At 46.7% G+C, this 14383-nt stretch overlaps 1 protein-coding gene and 1 non-coding gene across 16 annotated transcripts in view; both read left to right on the top strand.

Annotated features, from left to right (window-relative positions):
- Nucleotides 1-14383, top strand: part of GRID1 (glutamate ionotropic receptor delta type subunit 1) — a 911822-nt gene that overhangs the window by 742169 nt on the left and 155270 nt on the right. The gene's annotated exons all lie outside the window — the stretch shown is intronic.
- Nucleotides 4107-4270, top strand: LOC140706289 (U1 spliceosomal RNA). Its single transcript, XR_012085929.2, has one exon. It is a non-coding gene; the product is annotated as a U1 spliceosomal RNA (small nuclear RNA).

Raw genomic sequence — 14383 nt, 5'->3', positions numbered from 1 at the left:
CCATTTGAGCTGCAGTTTGTTCTCTCTGCAGGGCCTAAGCCAAAGCACTTCCTCCCCTGGGTCAAAGTGCCTCTCTCTAGCTTTGTGGTCATACCATGTTTTCTGTCTGACCTTCCGAGCTTGCAGGTTTTCTGCTGCCAGCTCTAGATTTCTCTTGAGGTCATTCTTCAAGGTGTCTATGTATGTCACAACGTCTCGTGGGTCATCCCGGGTGATCTGCTGTGTTTTGTTCACCCCTAAGTGCGCAGCAAACATGTCAGAGTGCCCCCTTTGTAAGATCATGGGGCGATACTTTTCAGGTACCACCAGCTGACTTCTGATCCCATCTCCCCCTTTTGAGATATTCCTCAGGGCCTCTCTATATAAAATCCCCTTTTTCTCCAGAAATCTCACTGGGGTTTCAGGTGTTAGCTGGGCGTCAGTCACCTGTTCAAAACACTTTTGGAGAGTGGCGTCTGCCTTTTGCTCCTGTCCAAATCTGCTGTCTGTGGTTAAGGTTTCCACCACAGCTTCTGAACTCCCCTCTGCTTCTGTCTCTGGCTCATCATTACCCCCCTGAACTGTCCCCGTGGTGGCTTGTGAGCGTGTAATCACTAGCACCCGTTTCACATGTTCAGCCAGGTCATTTCCCACGAGCACGGCTGCTGGCAGAGTCGATGAAATTGCTAGCCGCCAAACTCCCCTCCAGCCTTGAAAGTTGACAGGTACCTCTGCTACTGGCAGAGAGATTACCTGCCCCTCAATCCCTGCCACCTTCATGGTCTCATTTGGGATTATAAACTCCCGAGGAATAATATCTGGATGGCACAGGGTTACCTGGGAACAAGTGTCCCGCAGCCCCCTATACTGACGGTCAAGTATTCCTACGTCCACCCCAGCTGTCTCAAACAACTGAGAATCTGTTTTCACCAGCAAGCAGCGCTTTACTTCCACAAGAGGACCATTTTCCTCAGCCTGATCAGCAGAGGTAGCTGTTCCAGACTGAGTAGTCATGGCAACAGGCTCCCTCAGTGACACTGAGCCTTGCTCTTTCTGGACACAGAACACAGCTTTTGGATTGGTCCCACTAGAATTCTGAGGCACCATTCCTTTTAGCTGCTTTAATTTCTCACACTCTGAGATTAGATGACCCTTTCCCTGACAGAAATAACATTTTCTGGTGTATTTTGATTCTCTCTCATCTTTTTTGGTTTTCCCTCCAAAATCTGAGGTCTTGGTTTCATGTCTGAGGGCTTCCCTTCACCATGGGCCCCTCCCCCTTGCTGGCTTTTCCCTTTTATTCTCAAATCCAGCTCCTTTTGCTTGGCCTCAAACTCAGCCCTGATCTGTAAAATTTCTTCCTCAGCCCTAGCTTTTATCTCTTTTACTTTTTCTTCAGTCTTATCTCTGATTTCTTTTAATTTAATGTCTTTTTGCTGAGTATATTTTTCAAGATCTTGCTCACTTTGTCTGACCTGAGCCTCATACTTTTCCTTCTTTGACATTTCTTCCACTGATAAATTGTTAATAAACTTATTTAGGAACTTCAATTCCAATTGTACCAGTCTAATTTGGTGTTTCAGTTCCATCTCTTTTATCCTCATGGCCATTCCCCTTTTCTTGGCATCTGCCTCTGCCTGACAGATTTCAGCTCTTTCTTTTCTTCTGATTTCCATTTCCCTCACCCTCAGTTCATGCTGTTGGGCTATGAGCAATTTTCTGAGTTCTGGGTCTTGCTCTCCTGTGCTGTCACCTTGCACTGAGCCAAATTCCTCCTCAGAACCTTGGTCAATCTGGGGGTCTTTCACTTCACTCATGTCTGCTACTTTGCTTCGAGTCAAGGGCATAATCCCCCCTCAGAACAGGCTGCTTTAAAAAGTCAAGCCTCAAAATAAAACGACCACTTTTTTTCCTTCTTGCCTCAGAACCAGCTCTCCCTAGAGATTGCTGCTGTTCTTCAGCACTACTTGCAACAGTATCGAGTCAGAGCCTACCCCCCTCTGCTGGGCCTCTCAGCTGGCAAGCTAGCTCGCTGTTACTATGCAGTTTTGCCTCAGCTTTTTCCCGCCAAAACTAGGCTGCCTCAGAGCACCTTAATCTAAGTCTCCCCAGTTGGCACGTTCTTCTACTAGCGCACCTCCCCCTGAGGTACACCTAGAAGATTACCTACGCGCCTCAGACTGTCCCTGACTAGACCCCCCTTGCTCTGGGCACACTTGCCAAGGCTTTGCTGGACCACTGGACAACTGGACCAGTCGTATCCCACACGCTGGACACCAATCAATGTGACAAACCCAGACCTACTGGGATCTGCCACACAGTTACACCAAGCTGCCACCAACCATTCCCCATAAGAAGTCACACAGACCAGGGATGGATTTTTAAACAATAAAAAGAATAAGGTTTATTTTAAATACAAACAGGGTAAATAAAACAATCAGGTGAATAGGATAAAGTAACGTGGCTTATTCTCACTCATACAAGCATACAGTTTGGTTCACCCAGAACCTTAACTTAAAGCCCAGACCCTGAACCTATCAGTTCTGGCTAACCAACAGACACCTGAACCTATCAGGTTGGTACTCTGACACACAGTAGTACCCTGTCTGACACACAGACTCCCACAACAGCTCCTTCTTCCCAGCTGCTGCTTCGTCACAACCCAGTGTCTCTCAGTGTCTCTCATCATCACATATTTATACAGTACAGCCCCTCCTCCTGATGTCCCGCCTTCCACTCCCCATAGGATGGAACTTTCCCTCCAAACCCATGACAGACAGGTAACATCAGTGCTGTATGTAACAGTGAGTAGATCAGTAGGGACCACCTCGGGAAGGTAACAGCGTTCCGTGTCTAACTCGCACTGGCCATGTGACCACGGAAGATTGTCTTTGGACAAAACGCTGTCTCTGTGGCTTGGAAACGGGGATGAGCACCGCCCCCTAGAGTCGAACACGACTGGACAAAAATTGTCAAGGGGAACCTTTACCTTTACCTTTTTAATTTTCAAACTACTGTATCAGCAAATGTAATATGTGCTACAGGCAAGAACTCTGGTCCAAAAACAATAACCAAATAACTATGCCCTGTCCCTGAGACTTCCTTGTCCTGTTCTGATTTAGATACATCATAGAGATACCACAATCATAAGGACTTGGAAACAACTAAAAGTAAGACTGAATTTTGCTTTCCCATGTATGCAGGGTTAATTTGTGATCAGCAGCCAAGTTTGTGTTCTGGCTCATAAAGCACAGTTAGTTTCCTTGCTACAACACCCTTTGGAAATACATTCTCTATTAGATGCCATGAACTGGTTGAAAAGTTTGCAAGTCGAATCCAAATTTGCCATAGAAATGCATTGAAAATTAATTAATGCATTCTTATGGAGGAAAAAAGGTCAGAAACTTTAAAAAAATTTAAAAGAAAGTCATTTACCAGCTACTGTAGACTGAGCTTGGCTCTTCACAGTGCCTTGGTAGCCCCCAGAAAAGCCAAAAAAAAAAAAAAAAAAAGCACCAAACAGCTAAAAGCCAGCAGCCAGCCAGCAGCCATTTTGTGCTCTTCTCCACTGCTTCCCCCTCCCCTCTCCTCACCTAACAGCTGATCGGCACTGGTCTGAAAGGCTTCCCAGGCAGCTTTTAAAGCAAAACTAGCAGCTTTTAAAGCAAGTATGCAAGTTTCTGCAAAAGCAGGTTTCAACTCAAACGGAGCACCTTTTCACCAAAGCACGGTTTAACCCCAAACAAGCAGTTTTAAACTAATTTTTACATTTTAAAATGACAATCCCAGGCAATCCCAGGCAGTCCCAGGTCTCTCTCCCAGCTCTCTAACCGCTTGGACTAGCAAGGAAGCAGACAATCAGCCACTAAGTTTGAATTTCCCACTTTCCGTGTCTTCCCTGCACATTATTAAGTATGCTAATATCTGTGCACTGGAGGATTGTGGGAGGAACACTCAGCCCCTGATGGGGGTCCCGTGCGGTACCCCAAAACACTGAGGAGCTCTCTTGGCCTCTGCTGGGACTGGGGCTATGCAGCCCTGTTCTGAGCAGGAGGTGCAGCCGGGAGATCACCATGCCTTTGGGGGGCAGGGTACAGAAAGGGGCAGGAGATGCAGGGGCCACTCCAATTCATACCTGGCAGGGGAGATACCATGATCATAAAAGTGGTTTTCCCAAGGTAAGGCTCATCCATTGCGCTTTGCATGTGCTGATCCCTGTGATTTCCCCAAATGTGGGAAAATCAACTGCCTAATTTGTGGTAGTGGGGGACTGCATTTGTGGTTTCCCCTGGTCTTTTTAGAATCACTCTTTCCCCTTTGATCCTTGGCTGTTTTCATTGTCCTCTGCCATTTAAATTTGCTGCTACAGGCCTGTTGGCCCTGCTGGTTTTCCAGGTGGGCTCCAGGGGGCAGGTTCTGGAAAGCCCGCCTGGCAGAGTGGTGAGGTCCAATGTGGCTGCCACATCAAGCAGCCTCTGGTGCCAGTTCAGAGGCCTCCCAGCATGGCAGTGGGAGGCTTCTGGGTGGTGGTGGCTGTACCCTTTTTTACAGTATTTGTTCCAAAAGTTGCACATACTTTCTCCCCCACTTTTTGGGGGGAAAACTGTGTCTTATGGAGCGAAAAATATGGTAGCACATTTCCCCAGCAATTAGGGGAAATGCAGGAGAAATGTAAGCTCATATTTACCTTATAGTGACCAGGTTTCAGAACAGAGCAGAGCTATAAGCAAGACACAGAGGTAAGGAAAAGCATGTGCCACTTGAAGGATCAACGCTACCCTATATATGCTAAGTGTATGATTTAGTTTGACTGAAATTGTCTGCCTCACCCTCATCCATCCTTTCCTGTTGCAGATCCCTGGAATTGTCTGTTCTCTGTGTAATATCAGATCCTTCAACCTACTGGCATCCTCAAACACATGGAAAGGTCTATGAAATAGCCATATGACCAGGGCTTGAAATTTTTTAGAATGTCTCACCAGTCAATCAAAAATTTCACCAGTCAGCATGACTGGACTATAGCCTTGCAATTTATTGGGATTGGGAATCACTGATTTATGCCCTCAGATTTCAGTTGCTTTATTACCTGCATGCCTGTGGGGTCATGAAGCTTGCATTTTGAATGCCTTTCTGTTTAATGTCTCTAGCAAAAATAAAACTGAAAGCAAAAGTGCCCGGCCTGTTAAGGAGCCACAGTTCCCTCCCACCCCAGAATGTATCATCTTTCGGTTGAAATAGGGAGCAGGAAATATCCATATTCTCCAGCATGGAACTAGTCTACATTCTCCTGCAGAGCTATATCTCTATGTGCTGCTTGAACTCTTCTCGTGAGAAGATGGCAGTTTTCCTTTTGCAATGGGAGTGGGGAGGGGAGGACTGCAAGATTAGAGAGAGAGAGAGAGAGAGAGAGAGAGAGAGAGAGAGAGTTGGAGGGGAAGGAGGCAGGCTGGGAGGGAGCTGTGACTTGTTCTATAGCATTATTCACTCATCACCGACAAGTAGATGAGTGCATTTTTCAAGCCCTGCATATGACAATTGAAGTAATTCCATGTTTCTCTTGTCATTACTCACAAGGAATCACAACATCTTCTGCTCAATGGAGAAAATAGCAAGGAATTCCCTGGACTTTTGATAGAGTTCCTATGTTAGTGCGGGCAGGGGGCGGGGGAGACTGAATAAAACTGAGCATTTTTCAAATTGTCCAGACTGGGAGAATTGCTGCTCCATATACCAATCTGGAGCATTACATGTATTCTTGGTATTTTAAGAATCAACCAGTCTTTCTGTGCTACCTGTCCCTCCTTCAATCTCTCACTCTCACTCACTAAATCTCATTCTCTCCCCCCCCCCTCTGTGTATCTGTGTGTTCTCCTTTTCCAAGGGAAAGGACGCCATGGACATTTTATGCAAAAAGAGAGTGAACTCTTTATCCCTCACCTTAAATTAGGAGAGGAATCTCACAGGGCTTCAAATCCCTCATCAACATATCTGTTTGGACAGACTCCTGTTCCTTTCGCCAGCATTAAATCCAATGGTAAATCGCCACCAATTAAGAGGTTGTATTTCTTATTATGTGCCAAGTCATGTGACTGGTGTGTGATGAGAAATATGTTGCCTTCTTAACTAGCAAGCAACTTACCGCTGTGATTAATGCCGCTCGACTTACATCAGCAGGGGATAGGTAGCACGGGTCTGGTACTTCTTGGCTACAGCTGAGATAGCCTAAATCAATAAGAATGAGAAAATTAGTGTTTTTTCAATCCTCAATTCATCACCGCCACCATCTTATGTGGGAGAGATGTTTATTTTGCCCTATAGGGAATACGGAAGTTATATTTTAAATGAAGGTAATATATTATTGGTTTTGAGTGACAGGAGTGTGCAGGAGCAGACTAATGACTGCAGAAGGTAAGGAAAATATCAAGTCAGAAAGCTGTGGCCTCAAACTGCAGTTTGTAGAGGAAGATATATCCATCTTCCTGCATGGCATAAGCTGCCCAGGAAGAATTCTTGAAAAGGCACAGTACATTGCACATAAAGAAGGAATTCATTTTCAGCAGCTCAATAAATATTTGGAGAGAAAGAATATACTGCCTACAGGAAAAATGGCTGCTAGAAACCAGAATTCAGCCCTCAAGCTTTTCACATAAAGCAGAGGCAAGCAATGTGCAGGTAGCCCCCAGCTTAAAAAAGTCCCCCCCAATACGTTTTTTGTGATCTTTGTGGCCTCCAGAGGAGCTCAAGGGCATTAAATTAGCCTCGGGACTCACCAAAGTTGGCCAGCTCTGATATCTAGAAAGGAAACTTGATACACAGATGTGGCCCCTAGAAGTCACACTGCCTCGCTCAGAGTGAAACTTTTGAGCATGGCAGGCTCTCAGACTCAGATATGAAGCAGCTAGATGTCCAGACACTGATCCCATGGCATATGCCTTGATGCCTCAATCTCATGCACTGGGAAGGCGGAAGGGATGTGACAGCAGTGGCAGGATGTGATGCCCTCCTTGATTCACTTTGCCAAGTGGACTGTTCTTCCTGCTTCATGGATAGGTTGAGCCTGACATAAGAAAACCATATTGCTTATTACTCCGGCATTAAGAAAAATCTGTTCACAAGTGAGCAGTTCCCTGTTGTGGACTGTCTCGCTTCAATCTTTCCAGTGCATTAAAAATATTCTGATATGATTATTTTCTTTGAAAGCAGACATGAGGAGGCAACATTAAGAGCCACCAGCATAAACTGTTTCATTAGCTTTATTTATTATTTGATCTATTGTGAGCCACTTTTGGTGCAATTAATACAAAACCTTGATAGAAATGCATTGATGGTGATGATGACATTGATGATCCCTCAAGCTTCAGTTTTGGCTCTTCTTGCAGCTTTGTTGCCAAATTCTGCTGAGTCTTTCAGAGCTGTCTGCTTCAATTTAGTTGTAATATGTTAACTTCAGGCTTATAGAATAACTAGATAGGGAGAACAGGAGCTTCAGCCCCAGATATAACTTGTATAGAAATACTGAAGTGCATTTCCAGATTCTTTTGATATATTTACAAGTATTTAAATAACTGTTTGCAATATGGAGCACCAGGCCACATTTTGATTTTGATTTAGACTATTGAGATAAGCTTTGATGCAAAACCCTGCATCGTCTTGCTGGGAGACTTGTTAAGCTAGCAGGCTAAAGAAAGCAGCACATTTGCAAGTTCATATTGGTGCTTTGCCTGCAGCTTAACAAAATAAAGATTATCTTGCATTGAACTCTTGCTGGGGCAGAAGGAAAAGAGAGAACCAGGCTAGAGATGGGGATGAACCAAAATAATGGTGATTCCTTTGATCCTTTATTCATCAGGGTTAATGAATTAATGAATACAAATATACGAATATTCTTTGATGGATTGATGAATCGATCCGTTGATTTGTCTGCACATTAAACGGCTATAATACTCCCCCCACATGACCTAGAGACACCAAGTTTGCAGGGAAGCTTCCTCAGACGCTTTTCTACAACTCCTGAATGGTGAACATTGGAGCATGGACCACCGGGTTATATAGTCACAAAGAGGACACCCCAGGAAAGCTCCCTTCAGGTATTTAGAGACTCCAGAATCACAACGGCGCTTCCGATGTCTTTCCCCAAAACGCCTGCCAAATATGGTGAAGATTGGATATTGAAACTCCAAGTTATTTACCCACAAATTGAGTTCCCCAGGAGAGTTTACCACAGGGCACAGAAGCCGAAGGCACTGAGGGAGTTATATTTAGCCACAGCAGAATGAGAGGTCCCTTTGGCAGAGGCATGCATGAGGCATCAAGTTTATCTTCAGTTCAGCACAACATTACAGTTGCAAGTGAAGTAGAGATTGCCCTCAGGAGGAATGGAGGCAAGGAGGTATTTGGCAGCACTGCAGGCTTTTTGGCTTTGTCGGGCACTGAGGCAGTTGGCACCAGGAAAACAGGCTCTTTTGGCCCCATCGGGCACTGAGGTATTTGGCAGCAGCAAAGTGGCGTCTGCTGCCCTATTGGGCACTGAGGAAGTTGGCAGCACGAAAACAGGCTGTCAAAAAGAGATCAGCTCTGCAATCTGAAGCCAGGCGATGGGGTGACAAAGATGCTCCTTTAGAACTAGAAAGCTCGGGATTGCAACTTTGCTACTGAGACTGCCCAGATATGATAAAGATAGCCCTCTGAGGTTTGGGGGGCTGAGACAGGCTGGCCCTCTTGGCACATTCAGGATGCCAGGACCGGCTTTGGGTGTGCCAACTGCCAAGAGGCCTGGCTGGCCCTCTTGCCATGTTTGGGGATGGGGACAGGGTTTGCATGTGTCAAGAGAGGGTTGGCTGGTGCTCCAGTTACATCTGGGGGTGCCAGGACAGGCTCTGGGTGCACCAAGAAGGTTGTCTGGCCCTCTTGACCCATTCAGGGGTGCCAGGACAGGGTCTTGGTGCACCAAGAAGGTTGTCTGGCCCTCTTGACCCATTCAGGGGTGCCAGGACAGGGTCTTGGTGCACCAAGCGGGTTGTCTGGCCCTCTTGTCACATTTGGGGGTGCTGGGACAGGCATCCAGCAGGCACGCAGGGAGGCAGAAGTTGGAACAAACAGCCCGCCAGGACTACATCACCCAGCAGGCAGGCAGGCAGGCAGGCAGGCAGGCAGGCAGGCAGGCAGGCAGGCAGGCAGGCAGGCAGGCAGGCAGGCAGGCAGGCAGGCAGGAGTTTAAAAGTTCTTGGCCTGCTGGTCTGACTTGATTCAGCAGGCAGGAGTTCAACAGTCTTAGCCTGCTGGTCTGACTTGATCCAGCAGACAGGCAGGCAAGCAGGCAGGAGTTCAACAGTTCTTGGCCTGCTGGTCTGACTTGATCCAGCAGGCAGGCAGGCAGGTACAACTTGGGTGGAACTTAGCCTGAGAATCGGCAGCTGAAGTCCTGACTGAGGGGTAGGTTTACAGGCCGGCAGGCAAGTAAGCAGGTCTTTTTCCCCCCAAGAGGACTGGAGGGTGGGCAGGCGCAGGCAGGCAGGCGGTGTGTTAAGGGAGAGACTGTTATTGGAATCCTACCTCTTTGGGTCCAGTGAGGGTAAGCCCAACAAGGGAAGTTTCACCTTAATGAACAACAGTCTCTCCTCCACAGCAAGATCCAAATGCGAGGGGCATGGTCGGAGTATGTCTCCGAGATGGGAAAACATGCGCTCGCTCTGGATGCTGGTGGGAGGGATGGAAAGGAGGTCCATGGCCACATTGGACAACTTTGGCCATATGACCAGTTTCCTGCCAGTAATGGAGGGGATCTGACTGGTGGAGCTGAGGGGGCTCAGCCAGATATTCCCGCACCATTATCTCTCAGCTGACTGCCTTTCCTCTGAGGCAGTTGCCAAGGTCACCACAGAGTTTGAGTAATGTTGGTGGTGAGTGGAGCCTTCACCAGGTAAAGTCCTTCCCTGTGGTTTGGACCAACCACCCTGTCCCTCGTGGTCTGATGTTCCCATTGCCCCATGCAAGCGTTGTGTCCCCAATGCCCTCTGGACCTCAGTGAAGAGCTCCGTTCTCCACTCCTTGAGGTCTGAGGTGCGTGCTGCCAAGCCCCTCTTAATTCAAGGATCATACAGGCAGGCCATGCGGTAAGCTCTGTCACTGTAGACAGGATGAAGTTGCTTCTGCACCCCCGCCTGCAACCTCTTCACCAAAGCCCTGGTCCGTGGAAGGAGGGAAGATCCTGGTCCCACAGTAGTCTCCAGGGACCAATCGAGGGCATGAATCAGGGGGATGACCTGCCCCAGGCTTGCTGTATAACCGCACAAGATGTCCATGGTTTCTGGGAAGGGATTGAGCATCTCCACCATCTGGGAGAGGGCCACCAAATCTGTGGCACTGATGCCCACCTCTCTCCCCCCAGGCAGAATGGGCATGGAGGTCATGATATCCTCCAAAATGGCCTTCTGCTCCACCAGATGGGACACCATGGTGTAGGTGGAGTTCTCCCTGGTGGGCAAGTCTGTCAGGAGAACATGGGTCTCCTGACCCAACTCCTCCTGCCTCTCACTCAGTCAGTGGACAGCTTTCAGGCTGCGGGTGAAGTGGCCCACCAGTGGGTGGCATTGCTCCAGGAGTGCCCACATCTCTCAAGTGCCTGCATCCCACTCGGGCTTGACATGGCTGCCCAGGTCCAAGGCATCATGTACCACAAGGTGTAATTTGTGCATCGTGCATATGATGCCCTCAAAGCCCACAATGTTCAATACTGCCTACATGTTCCACCCAGCATCTGTGACCATGTGGCCACGGGTCCCCTCCATCTCCAGTGCCCACTCCTTCAGCACAGACAGGAACTCATCGGTGATGTTCCTCCCCATCACCTGAGCTTCCATGTGTTGTGCCTGCAGCAGAACGGACCTGTAGCCTGGAGACAGGGCAAGGGCTCAAGTCCTCTAGCTGTCACCAATGGGCTGTGAGTGAGAGGAAGCCATGCTGACCTCCACTACACAGGTCCACTGTGAAGTGAACTTTGTGGTCCCTGTAGTTGTGAAAAATGGTCACGGACCACGTCCCTCACAGAGTCATAGAGCGAGTGCAGCACTCTAGAACTGAGAGTTCTCTGTGAGGTCATACCAGGGGGCAAAAAGAATGCAGCAACTGGCTGAAGGCTTGGGATTCCACGATGGATAGTAGAAGTATGAGCAGGGTGGTCATCTTGGTGACAAGACAAGTGACCGCCTGCGGGGCCTTGCCCTTCAACTGCTGGCTGAGGGACATGGCAGACTCAATGGGTGCCACTTTGTGGAGAGTGGCCTGCCTCATGCTCTCAGCCCCAGAAACCCCCGTGGCTGCCCTTTTGAAAGGAGGCGCCTCCTCCTGTCTCCCTTCTGCCTCCCCTGGAGCTGCTCTTTTCTCTCTCCCAGACAGTGTGGATGCATTGCTTTCCCTGGACAGGAGCCTTGGGTGGTGCCTCTCCAGATGTTGGTGGAGGGCAGTGGATGATGGATGCGTGGGGTCTGACCCCCTCCGGACCACCCCAAGGCAGGCATTGCAGCATGCCAGCTGTGGGTCATCGCTGAGCACTGTGAAATGATCCCTCATGGCCCCTCTGCCATGTTTGCCCAAACAAGGACCCCCTGCCTGCCCCTGACTGCTGGCCTGGGAAGAACTCTGTGTCCCGGGGTGCTGCTGGTCTGGGAGGAGGGAACAGATGACTCTGGGGACAGGGTTGGGGGGAGGCTGTGAAGCCTGCCCTGCCGTTACTGGGGATCTTCAGAAACCAGTAACTCTTCAGATTCCTCTAGGAAGAGGAGCAGCATTTCTTTTGGCACTTCTGGAAACTTTGGTTCCGTGCTTGTCCCAAGGAGGGACAGTGGCACTGATTATCATAGGCGTGGTTGTGCATGTGGTTGTTGTGATGACAGTGTTGCTACTTAGCCTGCATAGCTTCACAGCCTTCTTCCCCTTGGATTGCCCCTGGGGAAGAAATCCCTTCATTTTCTACTGTCTGCCTAACAAACCAACTAAACAAATAAAGCAATGGAGATTGAGGAAGGAAACTAATAGAGGGTAAGAGAATGTGTATAAATTTTATTTAATTTAAATTTTATTCTAAAATATGACCTGCCTGCCTAAACAACCCCCCTCTCAGTAAAATGTAATTAGGAAAATCCCCCTGACCCACTTAGCAGAGGAGCCAAAAATGTCCAAAAAGAAAAGCCCTGCCAGCTAAGTCTCAGTCAGACACACACACACACACACACACACACACACAGAGAGAGAGAGAGAGAGAGAGAGAGAGAGAGAGAGAGAGAGAGAGTCAGACACACACATACAGAGAGAGAGAGAGAGAGAGAGAGAGAGAGAAGTTTTGGAAGAAAAAGGAATGATGGATCCAGCCACCCGCCGAATTCCCTGAGTTCCCTGAGAAACACAAGCCTCTCTAAAATGAACTTTTGAAAACTGAATATAAAGGAAAAGAGATTCCACAGTCACACAACAACAGTTCCCCCCCACACACTGGAGGACACACACACACAGAGAGAGAGAGAGAGAGAGAGAGAGAGAGACAAAAGCCTCCAGAAAAAAAGGTTTGATTGATTTGAATTTGAAATGAAATTAAGCCCTTCCGACAAAGTAGCCTAAGCTACCTAAAATCCCTCCCCAAATTCCCAGTAAAGTTGATGATGATTGATGAATGATGATAATGATGAAAAAGTAAAATATAAGTCTTTGCTTTGCTGCCGCAAAAGCAAAACCACAAGAGCACCAGCAAGCCAGCAAGCAGCAACTGTTCTCACTCCAGAAAGCATGAACAGAAGTGGGGAACGGTGAAACGGGAAAAGCTTAAATGAAGCTTCTGTAGATACAGCTTTCAGCAGCGCTATTGGTTGCTGGACATGCCAATCCAGGATCTCTGACCTGATTGGTCAGAGCTTTGAATTGGCACCAGCAAGCTCAGAAAGGCCCCCCAAAGGATTAACGAATATAGACAAATATGAACAGATCCACGAATAAAACAGGAGATATTCGTCAAGCCATATTCATCCTGTTTTATAATTTTACAAATATGGATTGACAAATATATGCCGATTTGGCTATATTCATCAGAAAAACTGATCTGTTTTTATATTCATCTCCCATCTCTAAACCAGGCCTATCTAATGAATGCTGATTGTGCACCAGTAGCCGGCAGATCTTTAGATATGAACAGTGAGAACACAGAATACCACCAATGATACTATTAACTGATGGTTGTTGTGGGTTTTTTGGGCTCTTTGGCCATGTTCTTTTTTTAAAGAGTTTATTTTATTTTAACATAAACATAAAATACAGGAACCAAAAAACAAATTAACTGTGTTCTCCACCACCATAGACGGGACCTCTTGCAATAACCCTCTTCTTCCTCCATCTATATTCTTCTTTTTTTATTGTCCCCTTCTCCAGAACTGCATTGATTCTTGATTTGGAGCTTTCCCTTTTCCTCTTGTTAACACATATTCCAAAAATCTGCCCCATATATTTTAAAAATTATCCTTTTTAAATCTCTCCTTTCTTAACCTTTAATTTACAAGTTAGCTTATCATTTATAGCTATATTCCAGATTTCATTACACCATTCTCCCATTCAAAATTCAGATTTTGATTTCCATTGCCTAAATATTATTAATCTAACTGCTGTTAATAAATTAGTAATAAATTCTTTAGTCATTTTATCATATTCCACATTCTCAAATATCGATAACAAAGCAATCTCAGGATTAAATTCCATATCTTTTTCTCACATATCATTTAGTTCTTTAAAATTAGTTTCCAGAATCTTTGTACTTTTTTACATTCCCACCACATATGAAAGTATTACTAATACTTTTGTCTATGTTCTGAAGGTTGTTGTTCCCAATGTTTCACCAGTCTTTGTGGCCAGCATCTTCAGAGGGAGATGTATCTTCAGCTGTGGGATCAGCTTTTGTCCTTTTCAGGAGATGGGTGATTGTGGTGATCAGCAATCACCCATCTCCTGAAAAGGACAAAAGCTGATCCCACAGCTATAAATACTCAATTATCCAAACAAACTGCACCAGAGCACAGACAGAGTTATGACTCCTGACCTCTGAAGATGCCGGCCACAGAGACTGGTGAAATGTTAGGAACAACAATCTTCAGAAAAGAGCCAAAGAGCCCGAAAAACCCACAATAACCACCAGATCCTGGCTATGAAAGCCTTTGAGAGTACTATTAACTGTTTTGACTTTCACCAGATTTTAGCCATTGTTTCCCACAGAAGTAATTTTTTTTATTTTCCTATCCATAGTATTTGATAGGTGATCATTCAGAAGAATACATCTGAATTTGTGTGCAACTGTATTGGAAGAGCTGGCTGGATAGCTCAGTGGTTTAAATATCTGGCTGCAGAGCCAGAGTCTGGGAGTTTTCTTTTG

This window comes from Pogona vitticeps, chromosome 3 (assembly GCF_051106095.1).
Source record: "Pogona vitticeps strain Pit_001003342236 chromosome 3, PviZW2.1, whole genome shotgun sequence".
NCBI classification, from domain to species: Eukaryota; Metazoa; Chordata; class Lepidosauria; order Squamata; family Agamidae; genus Pogona; species Pogona vitticeps.
The sequence above is the reverse complement of the archived record's forward strand: the minus strand, read 5'-3'. Positions and strand labels throughout refer to the sequence as shown.